The 20,639-nt window shown below is 41.4% G+C and overlaps 1 long non-coding RNA gene across 1 annotated transcript; it reads left to right on the top strand.

Moving 5' to 3' along the window:
- Positions 1–1,433: 1,433 nt before the first annotated feature.
- LOC127441491 (uncharacterized) lies at positions 1,434–2,673 on the top strand. Its single transcript, XR_007897316.1, has 4 exons — positions 1,434–1,500; positions 1,584–1,736; positions 1,946–2,018; positions 2,535–2,673. It is a non-coding gene; the product is annotated as an uncharacterized LOC127441491 (long non-coding RNA).
- The last annotated feature ends 17,966 nt before the right edge of the window (positions 2,674–20,639 follow it).

The following is a 20,639-nucleotide window of genomic DNA, read 5'->3' as shown; positions in this document are numbered from 1 at the left end:
ACAAAATATTCGCTGTACTAAGTTGTGATTACTATACTTTTTTCTTTTTTATAATTGCAAAATGCGTTTACTATATACAATAAAAAAATCTGTAACTACATGTCCTGGGTGCTGTGTTCTCCATTTTCTGATGTAGTGTCTAATGAATGCTCTGTAGTTTTTATATATTGACTGGCTGTGTGTATGATGTGAAAGCATTGATTTTGAGCACAGAGGAAATGGTTTTGAGGCGATTGTTTGATTTTGCCAGAAGAGTCTTAAGTTGTTTAAAGTTGTGAGAAAATGGGTGGTTTCAAGAAATGTGTCTTAGCAATTGTGAAAAACTGTAACAAGTAAAACGTACATCCCCAACCTAAAACTTTACCCTAAACCTGACCAATAGTGTCCGAAAAGATAAATGAAGATAAACCTTAACCGACAGTGTTTTAAAATGAAATTCGAAATAAAAAAGAAAACACATTAACTGAAGCAACCATGTCATTTTGTATTGCTTCTATGCCACTTTCACTTTCGTGTGTCTTTGGCTGGACTCGAACTGCAGCCAGTTTCTTTTTTCAAATCATGCGCTAAAGTAAAAGTGTTTTGATATAATAACATAGCGGAGGGTGAGTAATAGAGTGAAAAATATTTTTTTAAATCAAAATCAGCAATTGTACTTGTGATTTATGTGACAATGATTAAACCACACAGTTGTTGTAGCACCTCTAGTGTTCATTTCACCAGGAAACTTCAGCAAAACATTGAAAGCAGCACGTACAAGTCAGTCTGCAAAAAATTGTATTGTAATGTTCATTCAATGAGACCAGGGGCCTGTACCATGATGGTAGTTGAACAAACTCAGGGTTACGGGATTAGTTTCGAGTTGACAAAACCAATCCAATCAGGCTTTATTGGTACCATGACGCTGCTCATCAACTTTCTCTGTCAACTCAGGCTTTGAGCCTTAAGCTATGATTAGTCCACGAGCGCGTGCACATAAAAGCGTGACGTCGGCACCGAACAACCAGTTGCGTTCAAAATGGAGAGAGCGAGATCAGTTTATTTCTCCGCTGAGGAACAGGAAATAATCATGCACAAATACGAAGAATACAAAAATGTATTACAGGCATGGAGTAATACTGTTTCTGCTGCCAAAGCAAGAGAGAACTGTTGGAGAAAGATTGCTGATTGTGCTCATGTGTAAGTTAAACAAATAAATTATACTGTATATTAATGTAATATGCTGTGTGTGTGTGTGTGTGTGTGTGTGTGTGTGTGTGTGTGTGTGTGTGTCAGTAATATATATGGGCAGTTTGTGGGCAGGTTTAAGTGGTTTACGAGGACTTTTTTTTTAGGTTACAAACTGGTAATTACAATGGTATTATGCTATAAATGTGGTTAATGAGGAATTTGTATGTATGCCCTAAGAAAGCTTAATCTTCATTATTTTTAGATGCAAGCCCAACTCCAAATGTTCTTGGCAGCAGATCAAGACAAAATATCAAAATATAATTCAAAGTGGTGAGTATTTTCCACAACCTTTTTTATTTTATTTATTATTATTCTTTTTGTGTGTACATTTTATCACAAACACATGTTTGCAGCAAACAGAAAAGTGTGAAAAATGTGAAACTGGGAATACACTGTGGCGGAGGAGTTGGCTCTGAGTGGTTATAAGGGGTGGCCGATCATGGATGGGGTTCAAGATGCTGCACATTCTGACCCTGGTGCTGGCTCCTCCAAGCAAGTGACACTGGGTATGTGTGTAATGCATGACTTCTTATTTATTAAATGTTTTAATTAAAAAAGGCTGACTGCATGTTCTTCCAGAAGGAATGTGAACACAGTAATGCTTTAATCCCTTTACATAAATTACAGTCAGTCCTGTGTTTGTACGAACTAATGCCACTTTCTGTGATTTGATTAACCTACAGAAAATTTGTAACGATTATATTTATTTGTTCAGGTGGAAACAGACTCTGTCAGGGCACTATATAAAAGGACCCTGGAACTAGACTGCACACTAAAGGAGTTGTATTGTGAGTTAAGAAGGCTCCAAATTAACAGCTGGAAAAACAGTTCTCAGTATGTGAACTTATTTAGGTAGACAGTGCTCGGGTAGGTACTGTTGCGGCAGCTCTTCTGTGATGGCAGTACCTTCGCCCGAACGGGGAAATGATCTAACTCTTCTGATCTCATTTGACTATACAAGAATGCACACCCCAGCAAAACACAGTGCAGGAAAATAGCTAGATCTCATTCTTATACATTACTGTTTCTCCAGCAATCCTCTTGTTACTCCTTTGCATATCTCTGACCATTTCATTTATTCATTCATTTCCCTGGCATTCTTCCTTCTTCCCTACCACTCATCCACCTATGTTTTCCTTCCGCCGTAACCTCGGTTCTCTCTCTCCCCCACTCGCTTCCCTTCTACACTCTCTGCATCCCTTCCCTCCACTTACAGTATCTTCAGTTGATGTAAATGAAGCTGCAAATTATCTTTGCTTAACATTAACTATTTGCCTTGATAGTATCTGTCCTTTTACCTCTAGGCCAGCACGTGCCACAGCCTCTAGTCCCTGGCTGTCGGAGACACTTCTAAACATCAGATGCCAGTTCTCTACAATACACCCATAACCACTCTCTACCAACATCCTGTGGTGAATAATTGGACCAAATGACATTCCAGGAATATTTATGACATTCTGCCATAAATCCAGTCTATGGCAGAGCCTAATGGCACTTACTATTTAATTATTTAATAATAAAAAAACTTTCATTGTCTGTCTCTTCTGCACTTCCATGCTAGCTATTCTGGGAATTTGGCAGTGCGATAATGTTATTGTTGACTTTTGCATGACAAAATGCTTATGTTACTCTTTTGAAAGCTGCTTTGGATAAAAATGTCAATCAACTTTATCCTTTGAGCAATTATTGTAATCAAGTCACAAACTCATCACAACTGGTCTGAACAAATTGTGTCATAGTAGAACTCATGCTGTCAGTTTAAGAAGTTATGCAACACACTGAATTGCCATCTGGGGTTTTCACCTCCCTTTTACAAATATTAGCTGATATAGCTGAAAATGTGCCTGACAACAGGGGAATGCCAGCAATTTCAGAGATGACTCAAAACAGCTACTTTATTGCTACTATAAGCTACTTTAAGGTACATTAAATAATTATGAACATTGCTGAAAATTTCCATATCACATTTAATTCTTATTTGTTCATTGACTGAATAAAGTGTTAGTGCTGTGGTTAGGCAAGTTCAGTGGTTTTATTATGTGCATTACAACATGTAAGTATGTGGAGTAATGTATTGTGTACTTTCAACATAAGATGAAGAACTGAACCTTGTACTTATTAATTATGATACACCATTAATTTTGAATGAGGTTAAAGGTTATAGAAATTCAATTTTCCCATAACATTCAGATACAGCTTACACAGGGTTTCTTTGAGGGAAGGAGGGACAGTTTCATTATTTCGTTGAAAAGCTTAGTTATGGGTCACAAATACTGCATACACAGGCTGAGTTTATATACATTTCTCATTAATCATAAAAGAGCTTATTTGTTGTTTCACTATAATCATGACAGTGATATCTAAAACATCTAAAATATTTTTTGTGATATTGCAGAATATATAATTAAGGCATCACACTCACAACTGTACTATTTTTCTGTATATATTTCCTATTATTTATTTGTGTGTGTGTGTGTGTGTGTGTGTGTGTGTGTGTGCAATTACTTACAAAATAGGAGAAAGAATAGAGACATTTTATAGAATTTTGTAAAGTGAAAAAACTGAGTTTGAGGGTTGACTGAGAGTCGCCACTGTCTGTCCTGGATCTCACTGTGGATTCCTGTGGAGCTGAAACATTATGTTGTCACAGAGGACTGACATGCAGCTCAGCAGCAAGTAAAAGACAAAGTCACAGCTAGGTTTCCACCAAACTATAGCTCTACTATTACTGCTTTTCTTAATAAAAGGTGTGTGTCATTTCAAAGTTTATCACACCAGATGAGCATCAAAACCTTCTAGAAGGTATTGTACACTGAATCAACTTACAGAAATAACTATGAACTCTCATCAGGGTGGTATTTTCAGAGAGCTGTAATTGACAGTGATATTATGGGATTGCATCAAATCTTGCATCATCTGGACAGACCAGGGACATATGCAAGGATCCTTTTTGTGGACTTCAGATCGCATCATCATCCCAGGGATGTGTGCTATCCCCACTACTCTTCTTCCTGTACACCAGTGACTGCATCGCCAAGGACCCCTCTGTCAAGCTCCTGAAGTTTGCAGATGACACTACTGTCATTGAACAGCCCAACATTGACCTTGCTCACCATTCTTAACAGCACTGTGGCAGCAGTGGAGTCATTCAGGTTCCTGGGCACTACCATCTCACAGGATCTGAAGTGGAAGACCCACATTGATTCCATTGTGAAAAAGGCCCAGCAGAGGTCGTACTTGTGTTCACCTGATTGACTGGAAAGAATTCCAGCGCCTGGCCGTCGAGAGTGCGCTGACCCAGGGAATGAGAAAACTGCTGTTTTACCGACCATGTGGAGAGCACCCGGCAATATAATACTTACCATGCGCTGGCCCAGGGGCGATGGTGGGGCTGGAGAGTTCACCCAGGCCAGACCGGTCAGAGTCAGTCACCTCATCCCCGGGTTGCCCGTGCCAGGGCCATCTCGAAGCCCATCCGGGGTTCTTGGGGGCCAGCTGATGGGCAGGTGGAGCCGACTTCCCATGGGGGCCAGCATACGGGCTCCAATGGTATGGAAGCCGGGGCCGGCACTGCAGGGGAAAGGCTCTGGCGAGAAACAACAGGGTGCGGGACTTCAGAGGCCTGAAGGCGGCCGAGTCATGCCATGGCAAGATGTGCTTAATCGCCTCGGTCTGCTTCCTCACCGTCAAGAACTGATGGGCGAAATCCTCGATGGTGTCACCAAAAAGCCCCCCTTGGGAGATGGGCGCATCGAGAAAGCGGACTTTCTCGGCATCACGCAACTCCACAAGGTTAAGCCACAGGTGCTGCTCTTGGACCACAAAAGTGGACATTGTCCAGCCCAGGGCATGCGCTATGACTTTCGTCACCCATAAGGCGAGGTCGGTCACAGTACGCAGTTCCTGCATCAGCCCTGGGTCGGTTCTACCCTCGTGCAGATCTTTCAGCGCCTTGGCCTGGTGGACATGCAGGATGGCCATGGCATGGAGGGCAGAAGCAGCTTGACCCGCGGCCTTGTAAGCCTTCGTCAGTAATGAGGAAGAGAACTTGCAGACCTTGGTCGCTCAACCTGGGGGAGCTCGACATGTCCCTTAGCCGCTCCACCATCGAGGGTAGTTAGGATGGACGAGCCCACGAAGCATGTACGGGCAGAAAAAGGTGCCTTCCACGACTTCATTAGCTCCTCATGCACTTCCGGAAAGAAAGGCAATCATCCAGCCGCGAATGCTCAGGGCAGGGTGGAGGGTTCCAATTCAGCCCGATGTTCGCAGCCGCCCGGGCAAGCACGGCTGCCATCTCGGCGTCTGCCTCATCCTGTGCTCTACCGCCCGTGGGCGGGAGCTCAGAAGATTCATCTGCCTCCGATAGCAGAAGCCCACCCTCCGATGCTGCGACCGAAAGCTCATCCTCGTCGCGAGCCATGAACGACACATTAAATCCGCCCTGAGGCAGACTGCCTGTATCACTCGACAGCTCTTCAGGATAGAACAAGTGTGCTGGGGGATGGGAGGTCTGCGGGGGTTGAGCCAGTGAAAATGCTCCCATATCCACATCGCCCGCGGTGCTTGCCGACCCGGCCGGCTGAGCATCATCCCAGGACGGAGTGGGTTGGGGAGCAGCCGCAGTGGCTCCTTGCTTCATGAAGAAGGAAGTGAGCCGCGACCACAACGTTCTGATGGGCATGTTCACGCAATGAGAACATAACCCTTTTAGCACCCGCAGACTCAGCCGCTGAAGCGCCCAGGTGAAGCACAACACTTGACCATACGAGGGTGACCGCTGATATGCACCGTAAAATCCAGCAGCGTAAGCGAAAGGTGAGAGGCTGAACACACACACACATGCATTCAGCTCCGAAGAAAAAATCTAAATGAGTGGTGCACGCCATCTCCTTTTATACCCGTATGTCTGTGGGTGGAGTGTGGCATGCAAATTCCACTCGCCATTTCTCATTGGCCTTTTCTATTTTAAGCAAAGGTGATTGGGGCTCTCAAGATCGAACCCCTAGTGTCACTACATCGACACAACGTCGAGTGAGTGACAGACAGGGAACTGTGTACAGGTGTACCTTGGAGAATTGGTGCTGTTTGAAGGCAAAGGTGGTCACACCGAATATTGATTTAGCTTTTTTATGTTTACTGGACTTTGTATGACATTAAGTGATAAATGAAAACTATTTATTTCATTATTTGTGAAGACATCCTAACTATGCAACATTTTTCACAAGTGCCTAAAACTTTTGCACAGTACTGTATAAATATGTATATATATATATATTATATACTGTATATATTTTTGTTGTCTTATTGTGGATTTCTATATATACAGGTGCATCTCAATAAATTAGAATGTCGTGGAAAAGTTCATTTATTTCAGTAATTCAACTCAAATTGTGAAACTCGTGTATTAAATAAATTCAATGCACACAGACTGAAGTAGTTTAAGTCTTTGGTTCTTTTAATTGTGATGATTTTGGCTCACATTTAACAAAAACCCACCAATTCACTATCTCAACAAATTAGAATACATCATAAGACCAATAAAAAAAAAACATTTTTAGTGAATTGTTGGCCTTCTGGAAAGTATGTTCATTTACTGTATATGTACTCAATACTTGGTAGGGGCTCCTTTTGCTTTAATTACTGCCTCAATTCGGCGTGGCATGGAGGTGATCAGTTTGTGGCACTGCTGAGGTGGTATGGAAGCCCAGGTTTCTTTGACAGTGGCCTTCAGCTCATCTGCATTTTTTGGTCTCTTGTTTCTCATTTTCCTCTTGACAATACCCCATAGATTTTCTATGGGGTTCAGGTCTGGTGAGTTTGCTGGCCAGTCAAGCACACCAACACCATGGTCACTTAACCAACTTTTGGTGCTTTTGGCAGTGTGGGCAGGTGCTTCTCCACCCTTCTTCCAGACTCTAGGACCTTGGTTTCCAAATGAAATACTAAACTTGCTCTCATCTGAAAAGAGGACTTTGGACCACTGGGCAACAGTCCAGTTCTTCTTCTCCTTAGCCCAGGTAAGACGCCTCTGACGTTGTCTGTGGTTCATGAGTGGCTTAACAAGAGGAATACGACAACTGTAGCCAAATTCCTTGACACGTCTGTGTGTGGTGGCTCTTGATGCCTTGACCCCAGCCTCAGTCCATTTCTTGTGAAGTTCACCCAAATTCTAGAATCGATTTTGCTTGACAATCCTCATAAGGCTGCGGTTCTCTCGGTTGGTTGTGCATTTTTTTCTTCCACACTTTTTCCTTCCACTCAACTTTCTGTTAACATGCTTGGATACAGCACTCTGTGAACAGCCAGCTTCTTTGGCAATGAATGTTTGTGGCTTACCCTCCTTGTGAAGGGTGTCAATGATTGTCTTCTGGACAACTGTCAGATCAGCAGTCTTCCCCATGATTGTGTAGCCTAGTGAACCAAACTGAGAGACCATTTTGAAGGCTCAGGAAACCTTTGCAGGTGTTTTGAGTTGATTAGCTGATTGGCATGTCACCATATTCTAATTTTTTGAGATAGTGAATTGGTGGGTTTTTGTTAATTGTGAGCCAAAATCATCACAATTAAAAGAACCAAAGACTTAAACTACTTCAGTCTGTGTGCATTGAATTGATTTAATACACAAGTTTCACAATTTGAGTTGAATTACTGCAATAAATGAACTTTTCCAAGACATTCTAATTTATTGAGATGCACCTGTACTTATATTTTCTATTCGCTTTTTATTTTTATTCTATTTTTTATATATATATTTCTTTCTTGTTGTTGTTTTAATGTACTGGAAGCTTCTGTCACCAAGATAAATTCCTTGTATGCGTAAGCATATTTTGCAATAAAGCTCATTCTGATTCTTCTGATTCTCATTGTGATATATTAAAGACACTAGCGTATCCTCTGTTGAATTAATAGCATGATTGTGCTTAAGGACACTTATCCATACTTGTGCAAACCTGAATGTTGCAGGTTTGTGAATTTACACAAAATAAAAAAATAAATAAAAAAATAAAGGCTAAAGTATGTTAAACAATGTCTTTATATCAATGGTAATTGCTAATTGGGGGTCATTCAGAATAGAGTTAATATTTCACCCCCACCCTCAGAGACAGCTTGTGAATTAAAGGAATAGTTCACCCAAAAATAAACATTCTCTCATCATTTACTCATGCTCATACAATCCCAGATGTGAATGACTTTCAATCTTCTGCAGAACACAGATGAAAATTTTTTGAAGAATATTGTAGCTCTGTAGGTCCTCACAATGAAAGTGAATGGGTACCAAAAATGTGAAGCTCCAAAATGCACATAAAGAAAGCATAAATATATTCCATGTACTCCAATGGTTAAATTGTGTCTTCAGAAGTGATATGATAGGTGTGGGTGAGAAACAGATCAGTATTTAAGTCTTTTTTAAATATAATTTTTTCTCCCTGCCCAGTAGGTGGTGATATGCATGAATAATGTGAATCGCCAAGAACAAAAGAAGAATGTGAAAGAGAAATTGGAGATTGATAGTAATGATAGATAGAAAACAATGAATTACAAAGCTGGGCATACAATCAGGTATTCCTGTCAGGAGGTGGGAACTGTCCTCTGCTTCCTTCATCATCAGAAGCATTCTCTCATTTTTCCTCCCTGGGAAATATGGAGATATGTAAAGGGGGATGAGACTTTTCTCTGTTATTATTGGTCTTCTCTGTGACGGGAGGGACAGCTTAGGGTTCATTAAACCGAGGCGCCGCTGGGGCTAACATACCATTTATTACACTAACCATGGCCTGCATGTTTATTCAGGCTTCAGTGGCAAGTAATGAAAGCCACTGAAAAGAGTGAGAGCTGAGGGTAAGAGCAGATACAATGTGCGGTGCAGGCGGTAGGGTAAATGAGGCAAAACAAAGAAGGTTCCCCATTGCAAGGAAAATTTTCCCCCTTAGTATTCTACAATAATAGCATGTGTGATGTTAACTTTTGTACTTAAATCACAGATGCAATATCCAAATCATTACCTCCACATTGTAATGTAAATTAATGGAAGACATTATAAGAAAAAAGAAACAGAATTAAGCCCAAAGTATACTTCAATCAGACCAAACGCTAAGTGTATGTGTATAGGACGTGTGATGCAATTTTCTTCATCATCAGAGTGCTCAAGCACTTAACGCATGTTGCCCGATTATTCTAACTGCTTGTACTCAGAATATTAGTGTCCACAAGGTGGCAACACTCACAACTGAGGCTTTGCTGTCACGAAGAAGTGCTAGAGAAAGATGTAATCACCACTAAAGGAGAAGGTAAAAACAACAACAGTGGATGTGGACATCAAGAACATGTGAGTGCGGAAGTCAGGAGATACCTGTATTTGTTTAACTTGAGTCTGAAGGAATATAAAGACAACTTAATGGGTCTAAACTCCTAAAGAGAAATAGTCTGGTGTCTAAAAGCAGTCGTAGTGCACATATGCCAACCGCCAGTGTATGTAACAAATTTCATATGAAGCATACTTTAAAAGGATAGCATTTGACTGTACACAGACGATTAGCCTTTGCATCAAAACCAAAGTATACTCTGAACCTAAAGAGGAGTCTTGTCTTGTTTCCACTACAAGATCATCGCAATGACCTACAATCTTCTGAAGCCTCACAGGCTGACAGCTGTTGTCCAAGCTGACACATTGTCATGCAGCATACAAGGTCAACATCTACACTTTATTCTTTAAGATCTGACACTTCTTACAGTCTTTTGTTCTTTTGTATTCTTTCATAAGTTCAAAGAACCCAGAGGACTTCTAACCAAGAGCCTGGATACTGTCCATGATGATAACTTTGTCAATAGAGATCTGGACAATAACTCAATCAGAAGACTGCCCAGGGGAAATGTCTTTGTTCAGAGCTTGCTCATTCATAGTTTAGGTCAGGAGACGAAGATATGTTTAAGTTTCAACATTGTTTTAGATGTTTTTCCTAAAATGCCTTAAGAGAAACTAAAAAAAGACACAAATTAGATAATTGGTGACATACAGTGAGAGTGTAGAGCTCTAAAATTAATTTAAATAGACCAGTTAATTTGGCAAGTGAGAAAAATCGAACCTGTTAATATGTGCGTAAAAAAATACAAAAATAAAACAGCTTACACATTGCTTCTGCTTGCGGTGTGAATTAGGCCTTCTCCTTTATTCTGACTTCCAAAAATGAACTGCCCTTGAACAGGATCATCACATATATCATCCAGTTTCTGAAATAATCAATAACTCAGGTGTCTGTTCAGGGGGTATGTCTGCACCACCACTCATTTCAGCTTCTGAGGTGAACTTGTGCAAAAAAAATGTATATGTCCAGCATAGTTCATCATTGTTCATGGGCTATTTCGACACTAACAAACAAACAAACAAACAAACAAACAAACAAACAAACAGGGACAGAATAATCTCTTTTAGAAAGCTCACACCTGGAAGATATTGGCAAGAGCTTATAAGTATTATAAGCTCTTCCTAAACACTCAATGAAGCAAGTTGAGTGTAAAAGTGTTGATAAAATGTTTTTAAGATGTCTCAGCTTTCTGTCTTTCTCACATCTCTTTGAGAAGACCGTTCTTGTTTTACAGGAAGCTCTGATGTCTTGGTAGTATTGAGTGAGGTTGGGGGCATTGGAGCTATATGGCATCTCTGATCAATGTTCTCTTGGCAAATGTCTACATCCTCATACCTGTGTTGGGCCTCATGTATTCAGATAGAAGACAAAGGCAGGCCTAACACAGTCGTAAAACCTAACTCATGCCCACATAAAAAGTCATAAATCTTACTGATAAAAACTGCGCCAAAATCAAACAAAGGGAGTCCAAAACAGACTACAAATCCCATGAAGTCTTGCTCACTAAAGGATCGAACTCTCAACTCCTATTGGATGAGGCACACGACAGAACGCCCCTCAACCATGACGTCATCAGGAGTAGAAATACCTCTGAAATGCTTCCGGGATTTGCTTCCAGCAACTTTGCTTGACATGTGTAGATGCAGCTCATCGCTGCTCTCAGGTGTAGCCTCGTGGCACAAGGAAGTAACGTCCGACTTGAAACTGTGGCCATACAAACTCCATCTCGCTGGACGAGTTGAGATTACTCTGTGTTCCACCGAACACTCTAATGGATTCGAAGGAGACCGCTGAGCAATCCGCACCTTCATCCATTTGCCTGCAGAAGTGAAGAGATAAAAGATTTCTCTTCCATCTTCAATCAAGTCGACGTCGCTGATTTCTCCGCCATCCCGCCGAGAATCAGCAGCCGTACCGCCCACCGACAGAGCGAGGAAACAGCCTCCCGTCATCACTCGAGCTTCGGGGAACCGAGTCAGAGTTAAAGGATGGATGAACGCACATTCTACGTCCTCATATGATTCAAGTAAGAGGTTTACGTCTGGGCAGAGATAGAATATTATAGTGTGTTATTTTTGTGTATCAAGGTTATTGCTTGTACAGTTTATGGACCACTGAGTCCGCACATTGCGGCTAATATTCAAGGTATTAATTATCACGAATGAGATTGTTGTAGTCCAACCACATTGGACTATTGTGCATTTCCACCATCACGGGTGAGACCGGCACACTGAGTTTATCCATTAAAGAATCAAAGACCGCGGGACGGTTTACGAGCCGTCCACCGTGTCTCTGAGTGATAAACTAACAGCTGCTTTCTCTCCCACGATCGCGAAATCGGCTTTGGGGCCATCACTTTATTCTCTCTCACTCTTGTACTAACCACACACACACACACACGCTACCCCTCACAAACATTCTCGCACACATTTTTGGCTAATAGATAGCTTCGTGATAAAGCTCAACTTTGTCCCTAAGCTATCGTACAAATGGATACACGTGGTGAACTGGAGATGCCATTGACTGGTTTCTCTCCGCCCACAATCACGGCAATATTCTCTGGCCGGAAGTCTCGCGTGACATACTCTCCACGAGAGTCATGTCCGCCACTTTGTGTGCGTCCCTCCTTACACACACACACACACACACACACACACACACACACACACACACTCACTCTCTCACACACACCCTCATGTGTTATAGGATTATTTTGATTTCCATATCTATTCATATCACTGTTTAGTTTGTAGTTGTAAGTCGGAAGTTTATTGACTGCATTGTATTAATTATTAATTTATATTACTGCATAAATAAACTTTGTTATATTTCAAAGAGAAGTGTTTTGGTTTGTTTTGCATACACCTGTGTCACATGCTGACGGGATGTCAGTGCTTGGATTCAAGCCTTCATTCATAGTTTTTTTTTTTTTCGAAAATCGATATTCTTCGGATGTCGATTTTCCTAAAAAACAATCTAATATTGAGACTGTTATACTATCTGGTTATTAGTCCCTGATTCCAGGGTGGTGCCCCGGCAATATTAATTCTTATTAAGTGTAGAGCCGAGGAGGGCGGGGCCGGGTTGGAATGAGACACACCCGGTCCCCAATCAGCCTGATGGGGCGCATGAGGGATAAAGGCGGCCGGGGACGACAGTTCGAGAGAGAGAGAATTGCAGGCAGCTGTACTGTGTGGTTTTGGTTGTGTGTTTGTTTAAGTTGTTTATTAAATTATTATTTAAGTTGTCAAGCCGGTTCTCGCCTCCTCCTTTCCACTGAACCCCCTTACACTGGTGCCGAAACCCGGGAAGGAGGAGGGATTCCCGTCGCAGAGTCCTCGACACTGCCGTCCACCCAGGGGAGCACTGCTGCCGTCCGACGGGGGACGGAGTAGCCCGACCACCCGGACGTGGGGAACGGCCGCCGTCTGTGAGGCGAGTGGGGACGGGACTCCCCGACCGCCTGGAGCGAGGGAGCCACTGCCGGGGGCCTGCCGTCCCCCGGGAATGCGGAGGGGTCGAGAGAAGACCGCCGTCCGCGGGGGTAGGAGGGAAGCGACTCCCCGACCGCCTGGAGTGGTAGGGTCGCTGCCAGGGACGGAGGAGTGTCCCCACGGGACGCCGGGAATGCGGAGGGGCACTCTGTCCGCTGGGGGTCGGAGGTCTGACTCCGGTCTGCCTGGGGAGGAGCGGCTGCGGTTCGCTTGAGAGGGTGGAGTAGTGATCGAGGACCACGTGACGGTGCATCAGAGAACCGGTGAGTTTCTTTTTCTCTCTCTCCTCTCTCTCTCTCTCTCTGTCGCTCCGTGTTGGCCTTTCCCTCGCCATTTTGTTTTGTTGTTTTTCCCCTCCTGTCTCCTCCCAGGTCGAGGAAGGCGGGGATGACCCGCCGGCAGTCGGGGTGTAAGGGCACGCCCCCCCACCCCCGGAGAGGAAGGGTGGGGGATGTACGTCATGCCGGGGGCTCCCCGGCCTGAGGCAACGCCGGGAGGAGTGTAGAGCCGAGGAGGGTGGGGCCGGGTTGGAATGAGACACACCCGGTCCCCAATCAGCCTGATGGGGCACGCGAGGGATAAAGGCGGCCGGGGACGACAGTTCGAGAGAGAGAGAATTGCAGGCAGCTGTACTGTGTGGTTTTGGTTGTGTGATTGTTTAAGTTGTTTATTAAATTATTATTTAAGTTGTCAAGCCGGTTCTCGCCGCCTCCTTTCCACTGAACCCCCTTACATTAATATTCTATTGATTTTTGATAATTGATAATTATCTTTGATGATTGTTGAATTTGAAGGATCAGTAAGCTAGTGTTAATTTGAATTAATGTTTCGTCGATGTTAATGATTAGTGATTATCTTTGATAATTGTTGATTTAAAGGATTAAAAAAGCTAACATTAATTCTCATCAATGTTCTATTGATTTTAATAATTAATAATTATCTTTGATAATTATTAATTATTGCTAATAACCAAACCCGCTCCTAAACGTAGCACACTACATTTACTGGAGCCCCATATGATGTTTTAATGAGTTAGATTCAATTAATTAATTTAAATATTAATTAATAACTAAAGAAATAATTATCAATTATTTCTGATAGTAACACTGATCTAAACAACCAGTAAAGCCCTACACCTGCTATTTGAGAGAAAGCTAACCTCTGAACGTTCAGAACATTTAAAGGTTTGCCCCATTGTTAAACTTTTCTTAGTTACTGGATTTGTGTCCATGGCCAAATAAAGAAACAATACATGCACAAACTTGCTTGTCAGTTTAAGGGGTAAAGTATAAAGAAAAGTCTATAATACTTTGATAAATTCATTGAAATAAAGTTCTAAACAAAAGTTTAGCCTGAACATTCAGTCCTGTCAATCAAATTACCAGTGTATATAAATAGCTACTTACCACTCTATGTTAACAATTTTTCCCGGCATCTGGCCCCGCCCTAAGCTGAGAACCATGTCTTCTCCAGTAGAGTTAGAGCTCTTCACGTCCGATGAAGAACTCTCTCATCCTCCAGAAAGCCACCCTCAGATAGCAACAGTCAATCCAGGGCCTTCTTACACAAGTTAATCTTCTGATCCCAAAGACAGAGACAGAGGTCGCCAAGCCCTGCGCTTCCCTTCAGATTTCCCGAGGCACAGCTCCAGAAAGTGCTCCTCTCCTCCACTATCAAGGCTTCCATGCTCTGAAGTTACTCTGACGACTTCAGCTATCTCTTCCATTCCTCCAATCTCAAAATGGACTGTTAACAACCTGTGTCACGCTCTTGCTGTCGAGAACATCCCCTTCACCTGGAAATTAAATAAAGCCCAACTCTACGAACTTTATTCTTGCACCCAAAGCAGCCACAAAATTCCACCAGGAACCCCCAAAACCTTTCCAAAGAAAGTCCCTAGTCTCCTCTCCCGTCGCTCAAAACTAATTTCCACCTCCCAAGGAGCTAACACAGCATCACAATTTCCCGACCCATTCATTTCCCCAAACAGCAGTGCAGCCATCACTGTCACATCAGCACTCCCTCAGGCTCCCATTTCCATTGTAACCAACCTTTCTCCCATCCTCCTGGACTCCCTGCTTACTCGGTAACTGCCTCAGTTCCAGATCCTACCACCTCACTAACCTCAGACAGCAAAACCAAAATGTTCAAGCCCAGTCCATCCCAAATCAAGCCCTCCTCAACCAAATTATTTTTGCTATCCCTCCAGTCCCTCTCCAACCTGTTCCCGGAGAGGACACCAGCATGAGACCGCCTTCACAAATAACAACCATATTTGAAGTGTTGAAGCAATTGAAAATTCCCAGTACTGTTAAGGAATTACGCTGGTTCTTAGGGTTCTGTATTTACTACAGAAAGTTCATTGAGGGTTTTTCTTAAATTGCTGGCCCCCTCCATGATTTAGTGAAATGGTGTATCGAGCAGTTTGACACCACAAAGAGAGAGTTTAGTGCTTTGTGATCATTGGTGTGCCAATCAACGTTTGAGTTGCTGAAGGCGAAGCTTAGTTCTGCTCCTGTGTTAGGGTATGCAGATTTAAATCTTCCTTTCACACTGGAGAAACACTGTCTTATACCAGCAGCAGGGTGAGTGTAGGAGAGTCATAGCTTCATAGCAAAGTCACAGTAGGAGACTTCGTAAAGCAGAAAGGAATGACAGAAATTACAATAACATGAAGCTTGAGCTACTGGCCCTGAAGTGGGCTATCTCTGAAAAATCCTGTGGTTATCTGCTGGGTTCCAAGTTTGTGGACATCACAGAGAACAACCCTCTGTGCCATCTAAAAACTTCCAAGCTCGGTGCAATTGAGCAAAGATGGATCGCTCAATTGACTGTCTTTGTCTTTGAGGACAGCATAATGCAGCTGCTGATAAATACAAACGAGCAAAATATATACATAAATGCTACAGCTTAACTTTAGAACATAAGAACAAGAACTGACCATCAGTGCTGGAAACAAGAGGATATATATATATATATATATATATATATATATATATATATATATATATATATATATATATATATATACACACACACACACACACAATGCTTTCAGCATTTTTTTATACAAGTACTTAAATGTATAAAATGAATGATTTAAGCATTTATTTTCTCTTTTTAAACACAATACATTGACCGCTGTTTTAAAAAAAAATAAAATAATTATAAACAGCCGTCAGAATAAAACCCCCAAAAGATATTTTTTGTATCCTGTGTTGTTTATTCACAACCCATCGGCTACACATATGTTGCCTCAGTGCTTACCTCAATAAATATTCGTGTGCTTTGCACAGTCGCAAAAACATTCACATGCTGTTTATGTTCTCCATCTGAGGGAAAGCGGTTAATTGATGTACAGTGATGGCAAACTCAGTGACTGGTGTGATGGAGACAGTGTTCCTTTTGCGTGTGTTTTTGTGGTATGTTTCAGAAAGCAAAAGACAAACAGCTGATTTGCTTGGCGACATTTACAAAGGAGAGCAGCTCTATTGAAAACAGGTTGCGTGTCTGTTTCAAACTGTATTCATCCAAGCATTGACACTGCAAATATGAAAATAAGAACTTTAATAGAGGGTTTATGAATGTTCAGTGTGAAACACTGGAACATGAAAACCCAGAGTTAATTATTATCCCAGGGTAAAGTATGAACAGTGTGAAACATGAAACAGGATTTCATTTACCCAGGGTTAAGGATGACCCATGTTTAACAATTTCAAGTGTGAAAAGCCCTCAAAAGTATAAAATCTTATTGAAAAGGTTGCATGGAATGGCCAACACTGTCTACACTCAGCTGAACTATTTGAAATCAGATTGGTGAGGCACATAGTTGTTGATGAGGATGTAGACTGACTGTACACAGCTGCAGGAAATGTGTGAGTGTGTTGCATTGGGAGCAGCAGCTCAGTATCCTATGAGACAAGAGTGCTGACGACTCAGCTGTTCGCTCTATACACTGTCCCAATGCACAACACCTCAGTATCCAAGAGAGATGTTCTGCTTTTCCCCCTGATCTCAGCTCAGTGTAGGCAGCTGGATAGTGAGGACTGGGCTTTTAAATTAGATTGTTCCCCAAACTTTTTTTCAAAGCTTAAAAAGTTATTAGTGTGCAATGCAATTCAAATGTTCACTTAATTTGTGAGTCAAACAAAGTTATAGAAATGTTTCAAGAAAGATGGAAATGTAACTTAACGTTTGCCAATGTTCATTATGCAATTGGGGAGACCGGGGCAAGTTGTCATAGTGCTATACAGTATCTCAGTAACTAAAAGGTTTTGAGTCAAATCCATTTGGACAAATGCTTGTTTTCTATAGCAGTGGTCTTTTACGTTGGTTTCAACTACCTTGTTCAAAACTGCCATGAATGTTATTATTTTTTGTGAATGTCAAACTTAAATTACAATATCATATTTTTGTAATAGTTGTTAGGTAAACAAGGGAACACCACACTGGCATGCATTTAGGCAAGTGTCAACAATAAAATGAAGGTAGATTTTAACAGAATGGTGGAACTGTACTTTTAGGACAAGACCCAGCTAACAAAAAAAGGTCTTCAGAACGTCCCCTAAATTACCTCTACGAACGTAGATCGCACACCACAAGCCAATCAACTATTTAGCCCTTTCATTGAATCGCATCTGCAAAATCCCAAAACTTTATTTCCAGGTTTAATTTAGATTTTGAATAGACTCAGATTTTTGAACCACACGATGTGGGTTTATGTTTTCTCTTTTAATCGTTTAATGTTATTTTTGAGTGTGATTATGGTTTGAGGGTGTACCTGTATGCTGGGTTGGACATCTGAAGGAATAATAATGGTGTTTTCCTTATTACATCATGTGTTGTTCTGAAAGCAAAAAGAAACAAATGAAACACGGAATGTAGGCTGTCATCCGTGCAGCCTGACCGAAGCAAAGATGGTGCGTTTACTCGCGTGATTAACCGACAGTGAAGTGCTGCCAGCTCGCGATACAGGAATGGCTTGCATGCCCTGCATGAGTCTGTTGGTTATACTGCAGTCTTGTCACATTTGTACTTTTTGTTTAGCCTCCCATTCAGCTCATGAAAACACACTGCGTGATCATGAGGAAGGATTACATCAAGATGTAGATTTAAATGCAGGTGCGGAATTTATATAAATAAAATAGTCTTTTCCTCTCTCGCCGTTGCTGGCGTGCCAGTGATTACCCCTCCATGTGCCAATGCTGACACGTGTGCCATAGGTTGCCGACCCCTGCACTAAACCCTTTGAAATTGATGCATTAACAGACAGAGGTTTACCTTGCCATCTGATCGATTGATGCCTTTTTGACAGTGTAAGGGTATATCTGATTGTTTGCCAGTACAAAATTATTATTTTCTGCATAACCCACATACATGAAACAAGTTGGTTTAGTGGTTAAGGGCACAGAAGTTTAATGGTCATCTAATGAAGGTCATGGTCAGTTTATTTATAGATGGCATTTAATGCTGTACATGTGTATTTTAAACAAAAAATACAACACTAGTATAAATGCCTTAACAAACGTATAAAAAAATAAAAAAATAAAATAGCCATACTGTAATCCTTGTACTTGCATTATGGAACAGTCATTGCTGATTAATGCTTTACATGAAAATGAAAAACTGTGACAATGTATAATGCGTATAATGTAGATATACCTGTTTTTTACTGATTCAGATTCTTGATTAGGTGCCTTTTGCCCCACAATTACACCATAATACAATTGAACGCTTTATAAAAAAACGAGAAAAAACTATATCATTATAGTGCATACTTGATTTGCAATATCATCAACACACCTCAATGACCTCTGACTGCATTATCTTGGTCACAGGATAGACTCTCCTTACATACACAGATACATAGAACAGATAAAAAATAGGCCAACTAATGCCTTCATTAACCAAATAAAATGGACACTTCATCTATGTGCACTTCCACAGTCAATTCAGGATGGGCTTCAAAGACACTTAATCTTTCAGGTTCGGAGAGAGGACTCAAACACAGTAAAAGTAAAATGGGCTTTATTTACATCAAAAATAAACAAAAACATCCCCGTAGTGGAAAACATCAGTCCAGGGCAGACAAATTAACAGACTGACTGGGCAGGAGGAACCGGATCGGGCAGGACAGGACACTGACCGGAACCAACAGACAAACACCTTTAGACTACTTAAATATTTCATATATATTTCAAAATAAACTTAATCTATATCATTTTTACACTTAAAATCAACAACCTAAAATTAATAGTTTCATATATTTCCATAATTTTATATTCGATTCTGCAATTCGCAATGCTTCATGGGATTGTAGTTCTTGCCCTTGTAAATAATGGTAAGTACACAGTCTTGTACCTATGTCTTGTTGTCTGATTTAAAAAAAAAATAGAACATTTATAATGTTGTGATTCACATTGGAGCTGGTTTGTTTGGTTCATGGCTAAGAACTCTTTTATAAAGGAGTTTATGAAAAGTCTATAGAAAAAATTAATGGGAAAAAATACTTCCAGAACCCAGGTGGCTGAAAAGTGTGCTGGCACTGTTGCACTCTATTTGCACTAGGTGCAAACAGCCCCTGCCACACAGCACAACTATTTGCGCCTAAATAGTCTGGTGGAAACAATTAAATTAAAGACAAACTGTGTGCTCAAGTGTTGCTTCAGTGGTGTAGTGTGTAAAAGCGCTTTAGTTGGGCTCTGCTTGTATGGATGTTCTGGGTTCAATTCCCCCTTTCCTCATCCTGTTGCCTGTCTCAACTCTTAATATTTCCTTTAAAATTACTTATAATGATAAATAAAAATGTATATAAAGATTGATTTCCTCGCAGTGATTTGGTCACTGTGAAGGTCAGGGAGTTTAGAGAGGTTTTATCCTGATGGTTTTACTTTAGTAATGTTTTAGTAACCATGTTTTGGTGGAAGCCATAGTTTTAATGCAATTAAAGATGCACTCAGTAATTCTAATCCAATACACTTTGTCAAATTCTGCAAATATCTCCTCACAGTCTGCTAGCTGTCCGTTCTGTGGGTGGGCTGAAAAAAAATGTAGTATTTGTACACAGTGCTGGCTCTGTAAATGGGACAAAAACAAAGTGGATTGGACCGATCCACACAACACTACTCTAGCCAATCAGCAACAGGGGGTGGTTCTTGCGCATGCACAGGATGGGGGCAGTGGGAGAGGGAAAATCATTAGAAGAGTGACAGCAAATCTGGCTGATGCGAACTTTCTAAACTCCAAGGAGGACAAATGGCTGAGAAACAGACCAAGAGAAAAAGGTCAGACAAATATAAACATAAAAAGGATTATGATAAATCGAACGCTAGGAGCCACATCAACATCGGGGGGGGGGGTACGGAGCTTCCAAAGGAGCACTGAAGGGAGGGGTGTGTTTGTTTTGGCAGTTGAGTCCAAATATCAAGTGTTTCTCAGGAATGGCCGAGTGCACCTTTAACCATGGTGTTACAACAGTAATATGGTGTTAATATAGTAACCATGTTTAATTTTGTGGTTGAGATTATTTTAGGCTACTACAAAATTCCAT

This window comes from Myxocyprinus asiaticus, chromosome 5 (assembly GCF_019703515.2).
Source record: "Myxocyprinus asiaticus isolate MX2 ecotype Aquarium Trade chromosome 5, UBuf_Myxa_2, whole genome shotgun sequence".
Taxonomy (NCBI): domain Eukaryota; kingdom Metazoa; phylum Chordata; class Actinopteri; order Cypriniformes; family Catostomidae; genus Myxocyprinus; species Myxocyprinus asiaticus.
Note: the sequence above shows the minus strand (reverse complement) of the source record. Positions and strands in the feature narration are given on the sequence as shown.